General features: G+C 35.8%; 1 protein-coding gene across 2 annotated transcripts in view; it reads right to left on the reverse strand.

The window, feature by feature from the left end:
• LOC127069417 (SAM and SH3 domain-containing protein 1-like) overlaps window positions 1-23,056 on the reverse strand; it is a 207,431-nt gene that overhangs the window by 181,387 nt on the left and 2,988 nt on the right. The gene's annotated exons all lie outside the window — the stretch shown is intronic.

The raw sequence follows: 23,056 nt of genomic DNA on the forward strand, positions 1-23,056 counted from the left end.
CACGTGCCACGATAGATGCAACGTATAGAAATAAAGGAACCCTCTCCCTATCAGGATTGAAATTCAATGGTACGATAAAAGCGAATGTAATGTTACATGGTATTTTATCTGGGAAATATACGATTGCGATCTCTGATTGTAATGAAATTGATTGTAACGAAGCAATAAGGAATAAAAAGAAAGAAGAAACGAATAAAGGAAGAAGAAACGTGTTTTGTTATTTATTTGTCAAGGGAATGAATGATCGAGATTATCTTTAAGTATTCAAAACGTACGGGATTTTGACGTAGAGCGTTGCCATTAATAGAAATAAAGAAAGAAAGGAAGATGGAAGAGAAAAATTGTTATCGCGTATGAGAGAGAAAAGCCGAGGAAAAGTCTAAATGAAAGAACAAGCGCTTCTCCAAATGAATGGTTAATCAAGATAAAAATGTAGCCGTTCAGTGTTCGCACGATATTTATTCGTGGGAGTTGCAGTGGTAAAAGCAGGATTCGTGTATTATTAAAACTAATTCATTTGGGTTACTCGATTTGGCTAGCGGAGAAGCGAGAGAAACGCGTAAAAGAAGGGTGAGTGTTCGGTAGGTGACCACTTGGCTCGTTGTGTTGCTACCTGCAGCGACGTTTTAATTAAAAAAGTCCGAATGACCGGCGTGCGAGAGCGTTACCTCTACGTTTACTCCGTTAGTGTATGACCTTGCGTAATGTTCTTCGATATTTCTATGTATGTATATAACTACCTATCCTATGTATGTATGTATGTATGCATATATGAAGCTACGGGAGAAACACGTGAAAAATATCGCGAGCAAATTCGTTGGCAATGTTTTATTTCCCTTTTGCGACTTCTACACCGTCGAGTTTCTGGTGCCATTTCGTCTGTTATATTCGATTGCTTGTTTTCTACTTTCGATTTAGAAAAGATTGCTTTCAACGATAAGAACCCAACGCGAACATCTCTTGGACAAGGTAGAAGATATATAATAGTTTGTCGGAAACAGATGGTAAGAGGTTATACTCACAGTGTGATCGATGCAAACTTTACCATCGTCCAAACAGCTACCCTGTTAAAGCCAAGCTTCTAAATAAACAAGCCAAGTAACTCCCTTGTTCTACGATCTAGGACGAACAGGACTTTCCAAAAGTCCTTCCTTCCTTCCTTCCTTCCTTCCTTCCTTCCTTCTCCCTTACTTCCGAGTCCTTCGGTCCTCATAACAGGTGAGTAAAACTGATACATCGTCGCTCTTGTTAATATAATACGAACTGACAAAGACTAACTGCGAGACGTTTAGAGTTTAGATTTTATATGTATTAAATCCTATATTTGTACGAAAGATTTTCGATAACGAATGGTACTGATTTTGTTTCGAAGAATCGTATCGATGTTAAGATAAATATGAATAGGTACTAACTCGTCCGAGAAAAAAAGAGATAAAAGTTGTTATTGTTGATCAATAATATCGAATCATTGAACCGTGCATTTTTTCCAATATAATCAATTTTTCCTCCTCGTTCTGTCTCTCTCGTTTTCTTTTTTTCTTCACTTTTAATTTTCTTTCTTTTATTTTTATTTTTACATACACACACACGCATATTCTTTCTATTATCTATCTTTTTTTATTGAATCGTTTGTTAATCAATATTTTCAATGAACTATTCTTTTCTCGTTTATGAGAAAATATTTCGAAAGATTTCCAAGTCATTTGCGTATTAATTGAATATAAATCAATTGAATAATACAAACATTAACTATATATAATAAGGCTGTAAATAAAAAAATGCCTATATATATATATGTAAAAAAAAAAGAAAAGAAAAACAAAGAGGAAGAGAACGATGAGGAGTTTAATAAAAAAAATTCATCTTGAAAATATATCGTACGAATCGGTCGAAATAAAAATATAAAGAGAAATAAAATAAGTTTCTCGCGAGGTAAAACGCGATACAGCGCGATGGAAGAATCTGTTCATCTTATATGTATCTATCTATCTATGTATGTATGTATGTATGTATGTTGTTGGTAAGTACGATCCATAAGAGGACTTCCTCGCAGCGGGTTGCACGTTCACCTGCTCGGTACGATTTTCTCGCTCGTTCGTTCCGGTGAGCTGCGTTGCAGCTGGCATCGGATAAACACGAATTGTGCGACTGCATCGATGCGCTTCATCGAAATTCCTATCGAAGTCTTTTCCTATAAGATCGAGAGACAGAGAGAGAGAGAGAGAGAGAGAGAGAAGAGAAACGAGAAAGGATCGTCTCTTTGTTCGGCCACGAATGAAACCGTCTTACAAAACCGATAATGAAAATTTTCGCACGATCGTTCTCGATATTGGACTATCTTCTTATTTCTTTTTTTTTTTCTCCTTTTCTCTTCGCTCCTTTCTTATATTTTCTTTCTTGTATTCGGTCGACAAAACATGAAATAACTATACAATCCACGATACATATCAATCGATATTTGTAAAATTAACGGAGATTTAAAAAAATTCATTTGCATATATATATATATATGTGTGTGTGTGTGTGTGTGTGTGTGTGTGTGTGTGTGTGTGTGTGTGTGTGTATGTATGTATGTATGTATGTATATATGTATTTGATCGACTCATAAATTATTATGTGACGTTATAACTAAGAAATTTATTACAATGGTGACATCTTTATTGTGTCACACGTATAAGAATTTATTACAATAAAGTGACATTTATATTGTGTTACATACATAAGAATTTGTTACAATAAAATGACAAAATCATATTGTGTCATATATATATATAAGAATATATTACGATAAAATAACATTTATATAGCGTCACGTATATAGATAATTTATTAAAACAAAATGACGTTATAAGTGATAACATAACTGTTATTTTAATATAATAAATTCTTTTCCTTTTTTTAACGAGATTTACACTTACGAAACAATCCTATACGTGAAAATTCGTTTAACAAATTCGTCGATATAAGTAATATAAATATGTTAAAGATAATAATAAAACTATATAATCAAAATATCTAAGAATCATCAATCACACGATATAACAAGGACGTTTTTAAAAAAAGAAACAAAATAAAAAAAAAATCTAACAATCAATAATTCGAGACACTAACAAGCTTAAACTTACAATAGTAAAGTTAAATTGTATAAGTTCTTCGGTTAATGGTTTGGCCATTAAGGATTTCGAACGAAGAAACGAAGAAAACGATACAAGGTAGAAGAAACTCGATTTCTTATAAGCCATTCTCTCTCTCTTTCTCTCTCTCTCTCTCTCTCTCTTTCGAGATAAAATAAAATTTCGTAAATTTCCTTTCTAATGACGCGCAACAGTGCGTTGTAAGGTTCACGAGAGAATCTACAACGTTGATCGGCGGCGAAGCTTAGATCCGTATTGCGGGTTGGGCGCTATTAAAATGTATTTGGATGGGATATCGAGCGAAGAGGATTATGGCTATTCGAGTTATCGAATCGTCGGTAAAGGTAAATGACCGTGCTTAAGCGGGCCAAATCATTCGATTAGAGAGAAGGACGTTGTACCACCTACGACCAGGCTTGCTTTAACATTATCGTTCATTCGGAATCCTCCAAGAGCCGTGTGTTCTCTCTTCGAACTACCGAACGTTCGATTTTGCAAATCGAACAACTACTACGGGACTCTGTAAATTAGTTAAGATTATTTTTTTTTTTTTTCTTCTTTCTTTATTATTATTTTTTTTTTTTTTTTTTTTTAACAAAAGGATAACGTTAAACGCGTACTCCAATATTCGTTTGATCGTACACTTTTTAGCGAAGGCACGTTTAATGAGAACGTATGTAAATGTATTTAATCAAACTAGCGAAATAATGAACATACATTTTCGATGGAAATACGACAGAAGATCGAAGAAGAGAGCGCTCGAACGATTATCGACTAACGATCAGACTCTCTACGAATTCGAGATACCTGACCTTTCGAAAGTGCGCACATCGAATACCAAATTCCACGGTACGACAAGTAGATACATAATAGAGAAAGCGTATGACAGGGCAAGAGAGCAAGAGAGAATGGATGTCACAAAGAGAGAGAGAGAGAGAGAGAGGGACATTATTAGGGATCTCTACGATTGGCTTATCTCGTCGAGTGTCACAAGCATCGCGTCATCCAATTATAGACTTTTGGTCCATACGAGATCATAAGAGCAGATTAATTAGAATTCCTATAATTTCAGCGAACGTTGAATCTTCCACGTTCTGACCAATAAAAATACTTTCCTATCTTTCTTTTCGCGATTAAAAATTTCTCCTTGCGAATTAAATTTTGTCTATTATCTTTCTTTTTTCATGACCCTTTACAAAAAAAGTAAAAGAAACGAAAGAAAGAAAAAGAAATAAGAAAAGTAAACGATAGGTACAGCGTAATGTGCAATTTGATTTTTTTCTTTCTTTCTTTCTTTTTTTTTTTTTTTCTTTTACATCGAATTCACCTATCTCTGTTCATTCTTTTTGTTTCGTTTTGTTTGTTTGTTTGTTTGTTTGTTTGTTTATTTGTTTACTTTTTTTTTCTCATTCCGTCGAGCACCATTAAAAGCGTGGACGTGTTGATTGACTTTCGAAAGCGCGTTCCTTTTTTTTCTTTCTTTTTTATTTTCCTTTTTTCCTTTTCATTCACTCCTAAATATCACTTGGTGTTAACGACCGATAAAAGAGCTTGAAAATCTGATAAACTAAATATATCCATCGAGAACGGGATAAATCGATTACACGATACCCCGCATTTAGAACAATTTTCTTTTGTAAAATTCCAAAGTTTCGATATAACAAAAAAAAAAAGGAAAGAAAAAAAAAACTTTCAGAGACCATGTTTCGTACATTACTCGAAATGATTTAATAAGCGCTTGAAAATTTCCTACGAACAAACCTAATTATATATTCCTCGAGAATAGTAAAATAATATTATACGGGAATAGTGAAACATTTCGTAATTGCTATCATAAATATTGAAAATCATAGGTAAGCGAACTTCCAGAAGAAATGTTTTAATTAAAATTTCTAATTCGTTCCATGAACTCACATACATAATTCGATAAAATCTTCATCTACTGTCGCGAACGAACGAGAAGTGCAAATTGAAAAGGGGTGGCAGAGAAAGGGGAAGAGGGTGGGGAGGTTGATAGAGAAGAAAAAAAAAGAGAGAGAAAAAAATTAAGAAAAAAAAAGAAAAGAAAGAAAGGGAAAAAAAAAGAAGAAAAAAAAATCATTCATAGAGGGGTTAATATCCGGCACGTGGCCAAAGCAAAGCAACGGCTATGACACCTTTTTTCTACCTCTTGCTTCCATCTTTCTTTCTTTCTTTCTTTCTTTCTTCCACTTTCGTGCATCGAGAACGCTATGCAACCGGCTGCATGCCCGCGGCATGTGTCTGGCGCGGCTCGTTATTTCCGCACCTGTAGGAGCACCGCCATATGGCTGGAGCCTCCTTTTGTGAGCACCTGATCGTATAAAAGAAAAGGAGAGAGATAGATAGATAGAGAGATAGAGATAGAGAGAGAGAGAGAGAGAGAGAGAGAGAGAAAGAGAGAAACTTTCTTCGACGGGTTTCGTATTAAAGATCAGTACGAACTGGCGCGTGCCGCTTACTTTGATATCTTTCGAGTAATCATCTTGAAAAATGTTTCAATAATATCGTCAAAATATCTGTTAAAAATCTAGAACTTTTTAATATCTAGACGTTTCAATTTTTATAAGTTTGAAAGATTATTTAGAATTGTGAGAATATAAATTTTGTTAACTGGAACTAAAAATTCTGGATAAACGCTAATGTCACTTACGAAAGTTGTTTATTAAAATGTGATATTTATAAGTATTGATAATTATAAATTGTAAAATAAAGAAAGAAAAAGATTATTGGGATGATCAGTGTATCGATATATCGTACGTCGTGAGTTTGTAGTTAAGAGGATTAAGCGTTTAATCATCGAAAAATAAAAAAAAAATTGTTGCAATGTTTATGGGAATTTATCGTTCGTTCAATGCTTTATAAAACGTTAACACTTAAACACGTTTGGTCTAATACTTATAAGTATATAATCTAATACTTATGAATACATTTTTTTCTTTATTTCTTCGTTTTGTCGCATCTTCTGGAAATAAGATGCAAAGAAGGAAAAGAAGAGGAGAAATGAATAAATAAAAAATAAATAAATAAGTAAAGAAAAAGACGAGAGAGAGAAAAAAGAATAATTCGATCGAAAGCGTCCGATAAGAGATCTTACTTTTTTAACGTCCAACCGATCTTGAAACGCAAGTTGGCGAATCAAGACACCGTGAAATAAGTCGCATTCGAGACAATGTAATGGCCAGGCGCAGAAAGTTGGTGCAGCCCGCGTAGAGTTCGTGGAAGCGAGCAATTCGAGCAGACTCACGAGATAACGAGAAACACCGTGTGCCATGCCTTCGGATTATCACGTTCCATTACGACTGGCAAACCGGTCCGTAATCCAATCTACTTTGTAATACAATTATAACTTGAACGTAAACGAGTATAAAAATGTGCCTTCGAAAAGGAAACGCTTTGCATTTCGCTTGCAATCCATGCTTTATATATATATATATATGTACATACATATGAAAGTATACATAAATACTTTGAATATGCAGACATGAAAGTATATACATATATTAATATATATATATAAATTATATTAATATTAAAAGATATATGAAAGTATATTGTAAATACACAATTTGAATATATACATATATATATAAATATATATAGATATATGAAATTAACATAAAAATATTTTCATACGTATTTATCTATTATTGTTATTAAAAATAGTAACAATAATAATAGTAATAATAATAATGTATACTTCTATAATAATAATAATATATAATTCTATAGTAATAATAATAATAATAATAATAATAATAATAATAATAATAATATATATATAGAAATACGTTCTTGTTAAACTTCATCCGATTTGTAGAAACGAGTGGAAGTAGACTCCAAGTGCCTTTCCGAGTTACTAAACAGGAGAAGTTAAGATGTGACGGTGGTAATGTAATAAAATTACAGTCGGACTGGAGCGCCTAGTTTACGCTCAATCGTTCTCCGTTAGAGTTTGGTACGCCTCGCCACTGTAATCTCAACGGTGTTATATTCAGCCAACCTCTACCTTAACCTTCTTCCGAACTTTACGCTTGCGAATAACGTTGAGAGTTAGTCGGAGCGTTATCTAGAACCACTTGGAACGTATAAAAGAGAATATCGTACGATACGATCGTCGTGCTACCGTCGAGTAAGCGAGTAAACGAACGAATGAACGAACGAACGAACGAACGAACGAACGAGCTAGCGGGCGTGCTTATACAAAATAAACAAATATAAAGTTCTTCTCGTTAATTACTCGATCGTTGTAATACCGGATTACTACTTGTTCTATTCAACCAAGAAAGAGAGATAGAGATAGAGAGAGGCTTATAAATCTCTATTTGATAGTAGATACATTATCATTCCTGAACGAGACTGGAAATAGTTTCCATCTCTCTTTTCCTATCTCTTTCTCTATCTCTTTCTCTATCTCTATCTCTCTTTCTCTTTCCCTTTCTATCTATCTCTTTCTCTCGTTTTGCTCATACTCTTAGAAACAGCCTTTCCATCGAAAAGCTGAGAAGAAAAGAGTAGCGAGGGCGGATATCGCGAGTCTCCTCGACGATAGTCGACTTCTTGCAGGCAGTCGTTAACCCTCTTGTCGCATGGTTATCGTTGTGTCGACGAGGTAGGGAACGAGGAGAAAAGGAAAGAGAAAAAGGAGAAATAAACGGACAGAAAAAAAGGACGGACAGATAGACAGACAGAGAAAAAAAAGGAGAGAAAGAATGAAAGAGAAGAAGAAAGAGAGAGAGAGAGAGAGAAAGAATAAGAAAAAGAGAGAAGAGAAAGTAAGGTTGATTTCGAAAAGAAAAGAAAAGAAAAGAAGAAAAAAAGGGATAGTAAAAGCCCGTTAACACAGCAGATCGAGAAAAAGAAGGAAAAGAGAAAAGAGAAAAAGAGACAGAAAGAAAGAGAAAGAAAGAGAAATAGATAGATAGAAAGAAAGAAAGAGAGAGAGAGATAGAGAGAGAGAGTGAAAGAAGAAGAAAAGCTAGGCATGAGAGAAGCCTCAGGCGAGAAAAGGTCGCTGACATCTTCATCGAGAGGCACGAGTCTTCTCTGCCTCTCTCTCTCTCTCTCTCTCTCTCTCTCTCTCTTTCTCTCTTTCTCTCTCTCTATCTATCTATCTTTATCTCTTTCGTCTGATACGACAAATAATAAAAGGGCGAACGCGCGGCAGCAAAGAGGTCGTTAACGGAACGAACGAACGGGAAATTATGCGGGTCCTTAATTAAATTTCTTGATTCCATCGCGCTATCTCTCCGTTCTGGCGAAACGACGCTCAAACTGTCGTTACCGGCGTAACCGTTGGTCAGAGCCGTGCTCCGACAATCACCGTCACTTATCGCACCGTCTCATACTCCTCCTACTTCTCCTACACCCCCTTCTTCTTTTTCTTTCTTCGTCTTTCTAAGCGAATCTAATCGCGCTACGCTGCTCTTTCTCTTTCTCTCTGTGTCTGTATCTCTTTCTCTTTTTCTCTTTCTCTTTCTCTTTCTCTATCTCTTCCCATGGCTTTGATAATAACGTTCACAACGTATCGACGAAGGAACGTGGCTCGTTCGATCATTGTTTCAACATTGTCGAAATTCTTTAGTTCGGAATGAATTCTGCTGAATTCGAATTATCGAAACAGGACGATAAAATTTAATCCGACGTGAGAAATTATTAATAGATAATATCGCTTTGATAAGAAAATTATTTTTATATGTTATTTATATGTATAAATATATATATATATATATAAGGAAATAATTGACCGTATGGATTTTTAATCGTTTATCTAAATAATTATTAGTTTGAGTTTGTCTGAATCTAATTGCACATGTTATCTACAAAAAGAAATATATATGTACATACACACGTGATTTCGCTTTGATAAGAACATTATTGACTTTTTTATATGTTATTTATATATATATATAATTAATTAATTAATTACATGGAGTTTCAATCGTTTATCTAAATAATTATTAGTTTGAGTTTATCTGAATCTAATTGCACATGTTATCTACAATATATATATATATATATATATATATATATATATATATATATATATATAATCGATATCTTTTAACTGTTTTATTTAAATCATAAAATGAATTTAATTCATTTAGAGTCATATCGATTTCGTATTACTTATAGTATCCAAACGATTTAGATAAATTAATCACACACATATATCAGTATCATCTATACGATTAATAACAGATACAAAATAGCAATAAAAATATCATAATTAAAAAGTTTAAATGCCTATCAGCGGTTCGTTGAAACCATACAATTGAAAGTTATAAATAACAAAACAAAACAAAACCAAATAAAATAGAAGACATATTTCGTGATCTATCCATAAAAAAAAAAAAAAGAAAAAAAAGAAAGAAAAAAAAATAAAGGAAAAGAAAAGAAAACGAGTCAGCGGAGACCAGCCAGTGAACTCGTTCCAACTTCTCCCACGATCTGAGAAAGTTCTTAAGAAGATGAGAAGAGAGAATCGAAAGGGCCGATAGAGAAAGAGATCGGCCATGACGGGAAGGAAGGTTACACGTAGACCGTGCGAAAGTACAACGTTAAAACGATCGGTAGAAGCGCCGTGTATCCCGTATTCGATATTAATCGTCGGATAACACGCGCGGTTACGCGAGTATCCTAGAACCCTAGTCGTTTCGGAGTCCGGAAGAAAGTGCCTCGTTAGCACTAAATCTCTTCGTGGTAGCAACGAGCTCGGACAGACCCGTAATTTTCCGAAAGGTATACGTGTACCGAGCTCGCAATTACAAATTAATAAACGGTCTGCGAGGGCCGCATTTCGCTTTGATTCGCAAAATTAGCCGTGGAGGCTAATTGGCCACTTCCATGCCGTGCATCCCCGTCGATCGTTCCTTCGGTTCTCGGCACGATCATGCGTGAGTCTATATACATACATATGTATATATATATATTCGTTTGTGTGTGTGTGAGTGTATATGAGTGTGCTTTATACCAAAGGTTCGTGAGGTACGGGGTAAGTGCTTCGACTTATAAGACCCTTTCTTCGTCTTCTTGTTCTTCTCTTTCCTCTATTTTATTCTCCTTTTTTCCCCTTCTACCTCGCATTATCTCCATCGTAAGATTCTCCGGTTTACTTTATCTTTCTACGTACACTCCATATTCTCGAGAACATCGTAAGATTCTTTTTCTAAATCGGCCTCTATCGTCGTTTGCGATTCCAAGCAAATTCGCTTTCTCGACAACGTGTCGCTTATCAAAAGCGTTCCCTATCCCAAGAGAGAGAGAGACGATGGTTGAACATTGTTATGAATACTTTTAAATCTTTATATATATATATATATATATATATATATATATATATATATGTATGTATGTATGTATGTACACGTGGGATTTTTATTTTTAATACACAATTTCCTAACGCTTTTTCTCCCTCGTTGACGATACGCTGAAAGCACCCTTATGTTTCCCAAAAGATTAAAAAAAGAGAAAACATATGCAGAGATACATACTACACGTATAATGCGTAAATTACTTCTCCTTTTAATTACTGCTTCTCGAGATAGATAGAGAAAGAGAAAGAGAAAGAGTTATTCACGATGTTATTTAAAAAATATATATACTACAACGAGTGCACGATACAAATATAAGTCGAAAAGATTCGGCTGCTAATAGAAACGCGTTGGAAATTCTGGGTCAAGTTTTAACTACCCCTAGAGCGTAATGAGAGAGATTGAGAAAAAGAGAAAAAAGGAAAAGAAAGAGAGAGAGAGAGATTGGTAGAATTATTTTTTTCCTTTGAAACTATTGAAATCTTTGGGAACGATAAAAGTTAGAAAGTCGTATGAAAGCAAGGGAGTTCGCGAAGATTTAGAAGTCTAATCTAGCGGCACTTGCTTCGTTAATGTCGAACTACTGCCGGACAGTTCGAAAGGACAAAAAGAAGAAGAAGAAGAAAAAGAAGAAGAAGAAGAAGAACGGAAAACTAAGAAGAAGAAAAAAAAAGAAAGAAAAAAGAAGAAGAAGAAAACCTTGTTTAAATCAAATTCCTCAATTTGCAAGAGAGAACTTTCCTCGAAGGTTCCTCCTTTCAATCCAAGTTCGGGTTAGTTAAAACAAATGTTCATTCGTCCATTTCGTTAGATAACCCCGTGACGTTAATTAAGCTTCGTTTAAATAATAACGAACCCGCGAGATTAACATAAACGATGAGTCATGCGATCGAACTCAACTTGGTCCTTTATCGTCACGTTCGTCGCACGTAGGTACGTGGCCCGAAGCGAAAACGCGACTAACTCCTCGTCGATATCGCCCTTTTTCCCCTTTCGACCCTTTACCCTCTTCATTCCCACCCCTCTACTATTCCCATACTACTACCTTATTCCATCGTTGTAGATCAACGTTTAAAGTAATTTCGTTTTATTTACAGAGCGGATCGTTAAAACGTAACAACGAAAATCGAGGAATACGCGCGTAGGTATGCGTTAACAGGTTATCATGAAAACGAGCATTATAAGTGAATTATTGCGAGAACGAGCAGCCGAATAAAGGTATAATCCCTTCCATATTTTGTACTACAAACGATTACGATCAAACGCAACGAACTATTTAACGAATATTTTGCATGCCTCTGTTCGAAGTATGGGAAAGAGATAGATACGAGAGAGAGAGAGAGAGAGAGAGAGGAGGGAGGTTGGTAGAGAGGAAACGTGGAAGCGAGAGCAGAGGTCGCGTTCAATAGAGGCAAGTATAAGCGATCCAACGACAAGAGAAAAAACGAGATTCATCGAGCCATAAAGTAGGATTTATCATGGTAAACTCACGTTGTATTCTCGCAGTGCTCGTCGAACGTGTACCGCGTTAAGTGGCCCCACAACGATGAGAGAAAGGCGTAGGAAAAGTTGGAAAGAGATGGAGGACTCGAGAACGTTAAAGGAGACCAGATCTATCGGACTATTGTCCGCAAGGCCGTAGAGAGCGTTCTTGCATATATGCAAACGAATCTATATATATATATATACATATATATCGTATCTATGTATGTATATATGTACGTATGTAGTTACCTATGTATATATGTATGTACGTATGTATGTACGCATGAACAAGTGTGTTTGCAATGGACAGCACACAGCGAACCACGAGTCAACGTTGCTGACTCACGAGTTATCGCCTATAAGGCACGTTATCCTGATAGTATCTCCTTTTCCTTCTGTCTGTCTGTCTTTATCTCTCCCTCTTTCTCTTTCTCTCCTTCTTTCTTTCTTTCTTTCTTTCTTTCTATAACTTGGTATCTCGTTGTTCGAGTAACTTGGTAACCGGTTAACCGATTCCGAAAACGGAACGACGCATTTGATCGCAAATAAATCTTACCAGAGCCGGACGTAAAAATGAATTCTTCGTTGGCATAGATTTATGATTTTCTCGAGCAAGGATATCCGACTTCGACTAGACTTTTTTCGAATTCTCTGCAGAGTTATTTATATATTATATATGTCTGTGTGCATGTATATTTTATGTATGTATGTATGTATGTATATATGGATTGTATTTTTTATAGATAATATATTATTAATAAATTAATATATATATATATAATAGTGTATAGTATTTGGACGGTTTGTCTATGAATTATTTTATTATTTACGGCATATAAACTATCGTCTTTCCATGGGATTATAATTTTATCCCTTGATTTAAATTTTAAATTATTCATGTAAATCTTTTCACGGATCGTTAGTGGTATTATATTGTGAAGACATTCGTATGTTATTAGATATAGCATTACGTTTCAATTTTATATTAACGTTAGTCGACGTTTTAATCCGTAACTACGTATCTAATTATTTGAATCGTTCAGACTTTCTATATCAGACATTTGTGGTTTTTAGTGTTTCTTTAAATGATATTATAATAATTTAAATGCTCGATATGTCTCCTCTGATATTATTTATTCAAATTTCAAGTACGGATCATTAGTAGTATTATTTCATGAGCCAACGGATAAAGAAGACGATACTCTAAAGAGTATCATCTTCTCTCTGTTCTTTTATATTCCAAGAGTAAGAATAAGGTCTCAGATTTTCCAGCTTAAGAAGCTCAAATGTCTCTCTCTTTCTCTCTAGATTGTCTCTCTCGTAAGAGGGGCTATTTCTTCCTGAACGAAACTGGCAAGAAAGTGGTTGTAAGGTAAAAGGCCTAGTGATTAGAAGCGAGACAAAGGAGTAGTAAGATGAGAAGATAGAAAGACAGAGACAGAGATAAAGAGATAGAGAGGTAGACAGACAGAGACAGAGACAGAGAGAGAGAGAGAGAGAGAGAGAGAGAGAGAGAGAGAGAGAGAGAGAGAGAGAGTTAGGAAAGCAGTGACTACGAAAGGTGGTAGGTAAGAACCAAAGAGAAGCTTCGTCGTTGTCGAGCTAAGGGAAGAGAGAGCTTCAAGAGAAAGAGAAAGATAGAAGAAAGAGAGAGAGAGAGAGAGAATCGCTTCCTCCGCACAAATTATTGTAATTTGCATCGGTTAACTCCGTAATTACTTGGGGTTACAGGTTAAAGGGCTATTACCGTCTCCTCGCGGGCGCAATACCGCGGTCGGAGCAGACCTAAGGGCTTTCTCCTTTCCACCTTTATACACGATCAACACCTGCCTTTTCGCTGATGGCCACGTGTCTTCTCAAAAACGAGTATGTCCAATTCCGAAAGAACGAGTAATAGCCTCTGGCTTCTTGCCGAACGAGATAGGAAGGAACGAAACTTCGGAGAAACGTCGGAACTTATTCTTACTGATGGAATTCGGAACTATTAGATCTGTCGAAAAGTTTCGTCCACTAGATTGAGTTTTTAACTTCCATGGGCGAATCATTTTATAGTTGAAAAAATAGAATTAAATTAAATAAAATGTAATGGAATAAATAAATGAATAAATAAATAAAGTTGCGAAGAAGTTTTTAATATTAATCGAAGTTAAATGTTAGTAAAAAGGAAGGAAAAAAAAGCGTGTGTGTGTGTGTGTGTATTTTGTTTTATCGATTTTTTTATTTTTAAATTTGATGCAATATTAAAAACCAGTCGCTATATCGAGAAAAAAGAAGAAGGAAATTTACGAAGAGACTCGGCCAAATGTCTCGTGTTAATTATGCACAAAATTAACGTTATACGTTTTTATAGTATTTTTATATGTGTATATATATATATAAAGATACTATCTATAATACATATATATAAAAATACTATAAATGTATGTATGTACATACACACACTTATATCAATGATTTCTTATCCGCATAAAGAGAATCGATACGTACTCTCTGAAGATAACCCAAAATTATTCTTTTTTTCTTCTTTTTCTTACTTTCTTTTTTCTTTTTAGTAAAAGTAATGGATAAAACTTTTTCTCGATAGAGCTAATAAATCTAATTCGTTTACAAATCTCTAAGATTCACGAAATGGTTCTTACGAAATGGAATGACATCTGTCGGTGTTGCTAAGGATTGTAAGAAGATTCTAAGAAGGGCGGAGACGACTTTTGGTGACTTTTGCCTTGCAAAGCAAATTCTACGGAAACTGATATATCGTATGGTTCGCACCCGGCTACCCGGAAACGGTAATAACTCATGGTGGTCGTGCGGTTAACGGAACAGCATTAAAGATTCCTGACTTACGGCGATTCTCGCGCCCGCTACTTGCTAAAGCGGCCTCGTGTATAATATCACCGTTATAGAAGCTTTCTCGTGGATACGAAGCTTTGAATCTCTTTCGGATAAATTCGAGGTCAAAGTGATCCGATAAAGGATACGACGAAATCGAATCCCCGAAGAGAAAAATCGATTTGTGTTAACGATACCATAAAAAACAGATAACATGTAATACGCGTCAGATTGGCTTAAAAAATAAATAAATAAATAAATAAAAAGAAAAAAAAATGAAAAAAGAAAAAGATGGACGAGTAGGATATTTTTCCAAATCGTAAATGAACATCAATGTAAGATATAAATATGATTATTAAGAGAATCTTTTCTCGATGTCATCTCTCATCTGTTTCTCGTTCTTTCCAAGTTATATTTGTTAAAGATTTACAAGAGAAAAATAGTCCAAGTTTCTTCAGACAAACGGACTTGCACATACGTCGTCGTGCTACTATTTTCAATTTCGGAAAAGACTTACACAAGAGAAATCGGGTTATAGAAAGGGATAAAAGGAGTCAAAGAAAAATCTGGAAACTCTCTTTCTCTTTCTCTCTTTTTTTTTTTTCTTTCTTTCTTTCTTTTTCTCTCTTTGCACGAACGAACTCGGAGGACGCAGCCCCGTTACTTCCCTTTTGGAATAACGGCCAAAGATCCGCCTATAAGAGGAACGCGTTTCAATGCGATCTCTTGATTCGCACGAACCGTTTTATTCTTGGCCTGGAGGAATCGTGCCTGTGCTAGGTAGATACATACAATTCTTTAGGTATGTTACGTGTACCTATACACGTGTGATCGAACGCAGGAACGTGACGTGCGCTAATGCGACTGCCATTGCTGCCAGCCCAAACGCTTTTTCTCTTTTACTTTCGTCGTGTTAGCTTTTACCTTTTGATGCAATCCTTTCAAAATGTTACGAATATGTACTCTAACAAATAAAATCGTTAAAACTATTACCTGAAGCAATACTGAATAGTTCGAACGTATGTATGTTTGTATATAATAAAAAAAAAAGAGAGAGAGAGAGGAGAAAAAAGAAGAAAAAAAAACAAAGATATACGGATATAGAAATTCTCGTTCGTATTTAAACGAAAACGATACGATATAACTTACAATATCGATCCTCGAATATAAACCGATATAACTAAGCTTTTAACAAATGTTTACCTGACTAAATCTAAGAATTCAAAATGACAAAAACATACGTACGTACTATAGACGTAAAACGATCTAACGATTGAAAGTTACGTGACGTTTTAGAAAGGACAATGAAAAAAGAACCAAATCGAAGAAATACCTACATCATAGAGTGAAGATTGCGTGCAAGTGTTATTAGTAAGAAGAAGGTTAAAGAAAGAAAGAGAGAGAGAGAGAGAAGAAAAAAAAGAGAAAGAAAAAGAAATTATGTTGGAAAAAAGAGAAAAAAGAGGGGGGAAAAAAGAAAGAAAAAAAAAAGAAAAAGTCGGGTGGAGCAGTCGGGATCGATCGAGTTTTCGTTGGCTTTCGTGTGGAAAGGCTTCGATGATGCTATGTACTATAGTTGGTCGGCGTAGGTAGGAAGAAAGGACGAAAGGGCAGGGAAGGGTGGCACAACACTCGGTAAGGCCGAGGGTAATGCGCGCTCCCGTCTGCGCCATTAGCGTTGCAATTAAACATGTTTATTACCTGGCAGCGGTAATGCAGCCGGGCGAGTCCTTAATGTTACCTAGATAGCAGGGGCATACATTGCGTGCCAGGAGGCTGGTCGACTCGACGAGGGAATTCTAGCCGCTGTAATGCGTCTGCTTAAGCCGCCAGCAGTAGGTGGTGTGTGCAAGTATCGGCACGCGAGCGTTCACGTGCGTGTGCGTCGAGTTGTTTCACGCACGCGCTCTCTGCCCCTCTTTTCTGTCTCTCTTTCTCTCTGTTTCTCTTTGGAGAAGGAAAGAAGTTGAGAAAGGACGAAGAGATAGGGCTCGAAATAACGTTCGTTTCCTTGCGAGACGAAAAAACTCTACCTCATTAGTCATTTTGTCCATTTCTTTTTTGTTCGTTTTCTCCTTCTTTCTCCGTGTCTCTGTCTCTCTCTCTCTCTCTTTCTCATCAAAACGCATAACGTAACGCGAGTATAATGCACTTTAAGTACCACCGAGATAACGACCAGTAAATAAACGCTTCGCATACTGTCCAAGAGTCACGTTTCTTGCGAGCATGGAATACCTTAAGAACACGTTCTTTCTCTCTCTCTCTCTCTCTCTTTTTTTCTTTTTCTTTTTTTTGGATTTTTTTCTTTTTTCTTTTCTTTCCTTCTCTCTTTTTTTTTTTTTACTTTCCGTACGTGAGATTGTATGAAAAGAAGAATCTCCGGGGGAGATAATGAAAATAATCGATTCGTTCGTCTATTTCTCGAGTTAAAAATATACAAAATATCGTGTCGCAGAAATTATTTATAAATATACATATATACATATATATGAAATTGAAGTTATTTAAGTGTTATAAACTATTATGTAAATTACGTAATAAGTTTAAAGCTCCTATTAAAAATCATTTCCACGAGCCTTAATCGATTCAAATCGATATATGATACGACTGTCCGGCCACTTTATATATCCTTTTTTTTCGTCCCTAAAGAATGCTATCTCAATCGGGATCTCAAGATCGATAAAGATGTCGAACGGACGTACGAAGAAAATATCTCAGTGACGTTCGATATGCATCGTGATCGATTAATACGTCTCGTTGAGAGATACATATGTGCGAGAGATACGCAATTAGCGATATACTCGAGTTACACGAAGGGTGGTCGGTCGTTCTGAATCCAGCTAGCGGAGTGACATTAATAAAGGTGTATTTCATCGGAGAACGTCGTTAGTTTGGTGTCCTGGACAACCGAGGAAAATAGGCGTCCAATGATCGGTCCATGCCACAAATGCTTTCTCCTTCACCTCCGCCATTTCTTTCTGTTTTTTTTTTCTTTTTTCTTTACCTTCTCCACCTGCTTCTATTCTTTTTCTTTTTCCTTTACCTTCTCCACCTGCTTCTTTTCTTTTTCTTCTATCTTCATCTCCATTTCTTTCTCCTCCTCTTCTTCTTCTTCTACCTCTCTTCTTTTCTTTCTCTTCCTTCTTTATCTTTTAATTCTTTCTCCTTCACCTCTTCCACTTCCTTCTTCATCTTCTCTTTCTTTTCTTCTTCCTCCTATCTCCTTCTCTTTCTTCGTTACTGGACAGGATGGTAAAATACGAAGAGGGATTTCCCCATGGCGAGGATTTCATGGGATTTAACGTTTCTCCATGGTCAGGAAGAGGAGAATAGAGGAGAGAAAAGTCGGCATCGTGCCGACCGCTGTCTTGGAACTTCTCGAAGACGAGGGTCCGCGACTCTCGGTGTGTAGACGCTTAGCTTGGATATTTGCGAGAGGTAACCATGCTCTCTCTTCCCTTCGGATTTTCGGATATAAGGGCTGCTGTTGCTACTCCCCCTACTACTACTACTACTACTACTACTACTATTACTACTACTACCACTGTTATGCTACTACTTCACGTTGCCCTTCTGACGTCGAATCGTTTCTCCTTCACCCTTACGAATCGACCTTTGCTGTCCGCTATTAGTAAGACACGAAAGTTTTCTCTCATCCATCCATCGACGAATTTATCTCTCTCTCTCTCTCTTCTTCGTGCGAAAATAGAAGATCCACAATTATTAATAGACTTCAAGAAATATAAATTTCCTCTTCTCACGTCGAATTTCATAGTTTCAAAGAATTTCGTATCTCTTACCAGAAATTACATCGTCCTTAAAACGGATAACTCGTGATTTATCTAAAAGTATCCATGAACAATGACATTCATTTTTCTCCAAACATAAATTATTCTTCGCGGTCGTCTGGAAAAACCTTACCATTATGATAGTTATGGAAGGATAAAAAAAAATAGAAAGAAAAAAGAAAAGAAAAAAGAGAGAGAAAAGAAATATCAATCTTTTACCTCCCTGTATTCTCGTCCCATTCTTTCTCCATATAATTTCTACGAATAAGAACAATTTCATTGGGTGGTTTTTGGATATTTTATGGAAACAGTTCGAATGGTATGCTCGGGAAGAGGGAGTGAACCATAGCGTTTGAACGGAACGGGTTGGAAAAGTGACGACGTGAAAGGAACGAAACAGAGATAGACAAAGAGAGAAAGAGAGAGAGAGAAAGAGAGAGAAAAGAGAGAGGGGTTAATAGTGAAAGGGAGAGAAAACGGAAGGTACAATAAAGCGAAACGTTGGCGAGAAGAGGGAAGAGCTTCGCCCGGAGGATAGATAGGTATATCGATTGAACATTCGCGCTCAAATATTTAAACGCTATTACCCTCGGTCCGCGCGTACTGTTATACGACGATACGAGAACGAAGAGGGAGAAGGAGGAAAATGTGGAAAAGAGAGGGAGGAGGAGGAGGAGGAGGAGGAGGAAGAGGAGGAGCATTGAGACAGTCTAGTGTGTCTGAAGTCCTGTTCTATCGGACGATGTCAGTGGTGTGCCGATGTCCGTGTTGACCTTCGCGACGCGTCTTTTTAGTTAGCGTCGATGCAATGTCCCTGCTTAACTACCCAACTGAACGTCGACAAAGAAACTTGAGGGTTGAGAAAGATCGAATGAGAGTAGTATTTACTATCGTAAAATTATTGTTTTTATTTTTTTCTTTCTTACTTTTTCCCTCTTCTTTTTCTTCTTCTTCTTCTTCTTCTTCTTTTCTTTTTTTTGTTAGCATTATTATTCTTATGACATTAAATATTAACTAGCCTGCTCCGATGGAATCATTATTGTTGTATCGTTTTATTCTTCTATGTAATCTATTCTTATATTACGTAGGTATTAACAGTTTCGATAGAATCATTATTGTTTTATTTCTCTCATCTATCATATATTGTATCAATATTAGTAGGTATTTATTATTTAAACGGAATTACTATTACGTTATTATTATTAATGGCTTTTAATTATTTCGATGGAATTATTACGATGATACACACACACACGCGCGCGCTTTATATCGTATGTATTTTACAATTGTTTTTCTTATTTCTTTTTTTTTAATTTACCTCTTCGATATCATTGTTTATAAAAGGTATATTACTTTTATTATTTATGTTTCGTATTTTATATATTATTATTTTCATTATTATTACTATTATTATTATTATTATTCGCGAATTAGTAATATATTATTTCGCTTTATATCATTGCTTCATTAGATGATTGAGAAAAATCATGGACGACAACGTAGACGAGTCTCAGACGTGTTAAGGGATTAAATAACTCCTATTCCCGTTCGATCCTAACCAACTCGCACTTTTCCGGCTTCGATTAACCCGTGAAACGTTCTACGGAATATGGAAGTGTACGAAACAAGAAGAGGAAAGGGGCTGTACGAATACTTACTCGCGATTGTTCGCACGCGTTAACTGCAACGACGGCGTCTATTAATTCTGAATATACGTAGAAACCTACAATTCACTTCGAACAACAATATACGGATCTCGACTCTCTTTTATATCGATTTAATTCTCATATACGATGTATTCAACGTATACGGTTATTTAATTTTTCACGAATCCACGATAAAGTCGATTGATCGGCGAAGCAGCTACGATGAGATTTCGTTCGGAGATGGTATAGATTTGATCATATCCTACAGAGAGATTCAATTTATTCCGATGGATACGCGTGTCGATTAATCGTTTATCGAATGGATTCGAGTAAAAGATAAATTAACCGGATTAACAAGATTACGAGTTATCCGACGACTAAAACTTTCAACATCGGTATCGTCGCAATAACGAAAAGACGTACCAGTCGTATGGCCTGGTAGTGTACATCGATCGTTCTCTCTCTCTCTCTCTCTCTCTCTCTCTGCGTGTCTCCCTATCCTTTTCTCTCCTACGTAGCTACATTACCGATAACCACGAGGACGAGCTTAGGAATGTAAAGCCGCTTGGCCATTTCAAGTAGAATGTTTCCTTTGTCCTCCCGTCTATTCTATCCTCGCAAAGCGTACAATTTGAGAGCGATTCCGGTCGATCGGTCGTTGATACGGACGATGCAATCTCCATCGAAAAGGGGGTAAAGTAAGAGGAGAACAAGGTGGATGAGTACTCATCGTACGATATCATCGTCGATCGAAAGACTTCCGAAGAAACGAAAAGATCGATCTATCGATCGAGAAATCTACCTTTGCGCGTCACTTTCCAACTATCGAAGTGTTGAAGGAGACGAACGAACTACCAAACGAAAGAAAAAAAAAGAAATAAAGAACGATGATAGCACTAACTTACAAGGAAGGAAGGAAGGAAGGAAGGAAGGAAGGAATAAAAAAAAGACGGAAGGGTGGTGAAGTGTGATCGATGACGCACGGATTATCAAGCGGCGTGCAACCTCTTCCGCTCGCTCGACTCGTCGTCGAGGACTACTTAGCTCGTACTACCACCCTTAACGTTTTCCACGAACCCAAGATCAATTCGCGAAGCGTACCGAACGACAACCGTAATACGATCGAACTGGTGCACGTAGGGTCGTTTCTATATATAAATATATCATTTTTTACAGCAACGTATTTCTTCTGATTTGAAATGAAATATATGATATGATATAACATATATATATTTGTATATGTATATATGTGTGTGCCTGTGTATATATATATATATACATATAGATATGTCGTATATTTGTCTTTAATCTCAAATAAACATACGTAAAAAGGATTTTTCCAAATATTAAATTACAGCTGTTCGAACGATACAATAATTATATCTTTGAAAGGATATTGTATTCGATGGAAATATATTATAAATTTTTTTGTTCTCTTATTCCTCCTTTTTTTTTTTGAATTTTATCGTAAAAGATCAACCTTCTGAATAAAAAATATAAGCTCGAACGAGCGAGATTATTTAGTAACATTTTTATATTATTTTTGTGTGTAAAAAATAAAGAAAAAAAAGAATAATAATAAAAAAAAAAAAGAAAGAAAAAATTGTGCATCGCGCGTAAACTCTCGGAAACATTGAAAAAATCTGAAAAAATTACAATGTGTTCGTTGACTTTTACTCTTTCAACGTACAGTTTTTTAATGTGTGAGTACTCTATAAACAAAAGCGCGGCGAGATATTGAATGTGAGTTTCTACGTATATGAAACACATTTGTTGTGTACTTTTCACGTACCTGCTAATTGCACAGACAGGACTGAACGACCTCGATTGATTATGAGTTCTAATAAATGTTATTGCACCGCTTCAAATATATCATTTTTAGAAGAAAGACGTGGACTACGATATTAAAAATTTTTTTCGCATATCTATATAAAACGTTTATAACTACGATAATTGTTAATATTTATCTCTCTTTCTCTCTCTCCTTCTCTTTCGTTCATAAATCCTTTTACAACTATTAATTCTGAATATTATAACATATTTTATTTAGAGAACAAAAATTAAAATCAACCGAGTGACTTTTCGAATGTAGATTAAATCGATTGCAAATAATTACGAACTATGTTTTAATTACGAATGTGTGTTTCTATGTTTCATTTCGTCAAAATTAATGGCTAATAAATAGCTAATAAAGTAAAAACATATTAGACGTTATAAAGATGACTTATTTTACTTTTTTAATTTCTCCGTAAAGATTCCCTTAAAAGAATTTTCTTAGCAACGTCTTAACTCGGAACTAGACTTTGTCGAATTCAAAGTCGAATACGATCGAGATCGATCCGCTTTGGGTCGTCGAGTAGCTTCTATTTACGTCTCACGTTAGAAACGATACGTGCTTGTCAGCAAAGAGGTAAAGGAGAGGCAAGAGGAGGATTGCCCCAATCGAGATTCGCTTTTTCGAACGTCGATCTACCAAATGCATTTTTCACCTAGCAGGTTACCATTTCGAGAGAAGTCTGTCTGTATATTTTCTCTCTCTCTCTCTCTCTCTCTCTCTCTGATAAAAAAAAAAGAAAAGAAAAAGAATAATAATAAAACATAATAAAATAAAGGAAAATAAAAGAAAATCAGAATAAAATAAACAAATAAAGACAGAAAAATATCGATTAAAAAATTAATCATCTATATGAGAAATAGAAGTCGTCGTTATCTCTGTGACGAAGCATCTGGATCGGATTTATTTTAAAGGCCACGTGGGACACGATGACGAAGCCTGGTGCGTTCGTGCGTGCGTGCGTGTACACACGTATACACGCAATTCTCTCTCGAAGCATACTCGTAAG

Source organism: Vespula vulgaris, chromosome 15 (genome assembly GCF_905475345.1).
Source record: "Vespula vulgaris chromosome 15, iyVesVulg1.1, whole genome shotgun sequence".
Taxonomy (NCBI): Eukaryota; Metazoa; Arthropoda; class Insecta; order Hymenoptera; family Vespidae; genus Vespula; species Vespula vulgaris.